At 47.0% G+C, this 3,282-nt stretch overlaps 1 protein-coding gene across 1 annotated transcript in view; it reads right to left on the bottom strand.

The window, feature by feature from the left end:
* The window catches only part of Hmx2 (H6 family homeobox 2), a 7,373-nt gene extending 7,258 nt beyond the window's left edge, over window positions 1-115 (bottom strand). Inside the window, exon 1 of the mRNA XM_051147009.1 lies at window positions 1-115. This exon is cut by the window's left edge and continues 4 nt beyond it. The gene's annotated coding sequence lies outside the window, so the exon portion shown is untranslated.
* Window positions 116-3,282: the final 3,167 nt, after the last annotated feature.

Raw genomic sequence — 3,282 nt, 5'->3', positions numbered from 1 at the left:
TCACCTCCTTCTTCCCAGCTCCACTTCTAGTTTCCCTGGCTAGGAGAGGTGGGTGCTCTGGTGCTCCCCCCCCCCCTTTGTGGTCTCTGACTCAGACCTACCAAAGGGACGGTCCCCCCTTTGAAATGAGCCCCAGTGGAAGGGGGTGCAGTTTATATGTCCTACTGTTGTTTGATGTACACACATCCACTCTATTTACTACCAAATAAAAGAAATACATCTATGTTGCCAACAGAAACAGTTTGCAGGCTGCCTCTGAGCTCTCCCAGGGCCCAAAAGCACCCAGAGCACTGTGGGTAGGAGTGTGAAGATCCCTGGTTGGGGACTGGTGAGGTCAGACTAGTTTGACCATGCAGCTTGTGATGAAACTCCAGAACCAACCTGCCACATGGGAAAATTTTCCAGTTATACAACTGAGGTGGGGGCCCTGCTCCTTGCCCATCTATGCTATCTGTTCTTATTTCACCTTAGCCAGGGACCATTGGAGAAAACTATCTCTCTAGGGTCATTTTGAGTAAAGTGTGTATCAACGTAATGCAAAAACAAACAAACAAACAAAATAACAACAACAACAACAAAACCCCACAAAAAAAACAAAACAAAACAAACCGTAAATTGTGAGTGGGTGCGTTTGAAACCTTTGGGCAACTTGTATCAGCTGAGAAATAGAAAGGAGAAGTGTCCCGTGTGCTAGTCAAGTGAATGGATTCTGTGTTGTTTACACTCATCCATCTATTTGGTGGCCACCGTGGAAGGTGAGATAATTTTCATTGACCAGAGATTTGACTGGTGTGAAGATTGGGCTCTGGAGCTGTATATAGACAGAGATAAAGCTAAATTCCACATCCTGAAGGTAGTAAAAGCATAAAATGCTAGGTGTCCCAGAAAGAGGAGACTGTGGCTGCTCTGGCTTCCCCTGGCGACTGTCTAGAGGAACTTGAGGTCTCTTCGCTCCTCCAAAAGTCTTCTTTTGGTGCTTGGTTCTTGAAGCTCCTGGGAATCTTGGCAGATGCTGTGGGAGATGGACTGAGGATGAGGAGACAACCGGTTCTCCAGTCCTGTACTAGGTGTCTTCTGACAAGAAGGTCTCAGAAAGACCCACTGTGCCCCCGCTCAGAGCAGCTCCAGGATTCCATAATGTCACAGGCTCCTCCACGAACACCTAGAAAACCAGGAGGACCCCCACTGGCTGGAAAATGGCTAGAGCTACACCTTCCTCCTCCAGGGCTGCACTTTGCCCAGGGGTGAGGGGGTACCAGCTCAGAGCAGTAAAGCTCCCAGGCAGGAAGAAAAGTGAGGCCAAGGGGCTCAGACAAAGGATAAACTCTGCTCACAGAGAACCAGTTATGTCTTGACTTTCAAAAGACTGGGTCAGTCAAGAACCGTTTTCTAGAATCCAAACAAATAAAGAAGTATTTTCTTGGCATTTGATAACATCGTGCTCTGGCTGTAAAATCTGAGAACATGTTTGCTATTGCAACATTATTTTTAATGAGCTGTTACTGGCCTGTCCCGCAGTTAGTATTGCCAACAGTAAAAAGCATCACTCTGTTTGCAGGTAATACAAGGAACAACATATTTTGACCCCGATATTCTGTTTATTTTTCATTTACGACACATGCCTTCGTTTTTATTCCAAACCAGAGGAAAATAAAGGCCGATCTATCTTCACTGGGGTCCAGGCTAAAATTTTGCCACAAATACGCACATTGGTTTATTTGGGGCCAGTTTTCCATCAACAGAAAAAAACGATAGTCGAGTTTCAGCCACAGTAGAATCAATTGCGTCCTCGATTGAGTTGGAAGAGCTTGGCAACACAGTAGGAGAAAAGAGAGAGCAGACAGGCGCTCCCCAGTGGCTGTGTCCTGCTGCTGGCAATGCTCTCTGAAATCTCTGCCCTACCGTTCCTTGGTCCCCCCACTTCCAGTTCCCAGGCTCCAAAAGGACAATGCCAGAAATGTCTTACACACACACACACACACACACACACACACACAGAGAGAGAGAGAGAGAGAGAGAGAGCTTGAAGGCAGACAGGCACACTAACTTGGCAAGGGGCACCTACTTTGCTTGTAGACCAGTTCTTCTGAGCAGTCTTGGAATGCTTTGCCTCTGGTGCTGAGGACCAGGATCTCAGTGGCCTAAGAAAACATAGACTTCCAAGCACTGGCCAGGACAGGTGGCTCCACACAGGCTAGCTACCCTTGAGGCAGTTTTGGGAACTGATGAACATGGAAAGACTGCTTGGGAAAACAGTCAACTCCCAATCCTGCCTCAGCCAGTGATACAACCTCCACAACTTCTGCACTGGGTAGCTGACAATCTCCCAGCTCAGCTGAAACCTCCCTGTCCTAGAAGTGGTAAGGACTGCTAAATTTAAAGATCTGCCTCCAGACTCAGCTGAACTCCAAGCTTTGTGCTCCCTTCTTTCCTCCAACACCCCTGGGGACAAACGCAGGCACTACAATCTTAGACAGGCATCTCAGGGATGCTCTGTCCAGAATCTCTTGAAGGAACCCAGGCTTGGAGGAAGAAGGCAAGCACCAGACATTCTTTAAGAAATACCATCTACCTTTAAGCTCAGGGCTATCACTTTGCTCAATTTTGCAAGCTAGATATAAACCTAGGTCTTTATTCGGTTCCCATCTCTCATTCTTCCTTGCTCTGATGAGGGCCTTTCAAAACAGCAGAAGATACAGAGGAAAGAACGCCCTTGGTTCTGAACAAAGCAGCCTCTGTCTCCTCTGCCGGCTGGATTAGAGGGGTGTGAGTGCAGGTCAGACTTAGAGAGCACAGAGGCAGGCAGACACACGGGCAAGAAGAGTTTCCCTGGACACCTGCTTCAGAGCGGGTTGGGGGGGGGTGGGTGGAGAATCATCCAAAGTTACACACTCTGGCAACATGAAAGGCTTTTTTTCCCTTTTAATTAATTCGATTCCACAACATTAAATGTAACAATATTTTGTGGAGGGGGTTTTTTTTTTTTTTTTCTGTTTTGTTTTGTTTTCTTAAAAAGGGACTGAACTGGGGCAGAGGACAGGAAGGGAGGGAGGGGGAACAGATTACTCAAACAACAGGTGTAGCCAACAGAGAACCTGAGCAAGGGGCCCTGTGGACTGAAGGGTGAATTTTACAAGAAAACTGTACATTTATCAAATAAGTTAAGACTCTCCTATGTTGATTGTCCTTCACTTAAAGCGCTCCGCTCTGCCTAGCTTACTCTTGTGAGCATTGTTACATACCTTGCTTCCTTCCTTCCCCCACCAACATTAATGATTATGC

Source organism: Acomys russatus, chromosome 5 (assembly GCF_903995435.1).
Source record: "Acomys russatus chromosome 5, mAcoRus1.1, whole genome shotgun sequence".
In the NCBI taxonomy this organism is placed as follows: domain Eukaryota; kingdom Metazoa; phylum Chordata; class Mammalia; order Rodentia; family Muridae; genus Acomys; species Acomys russatus.
This window is presented reverse-complemented; position numbering and strand designations above follow the sequence as displayed.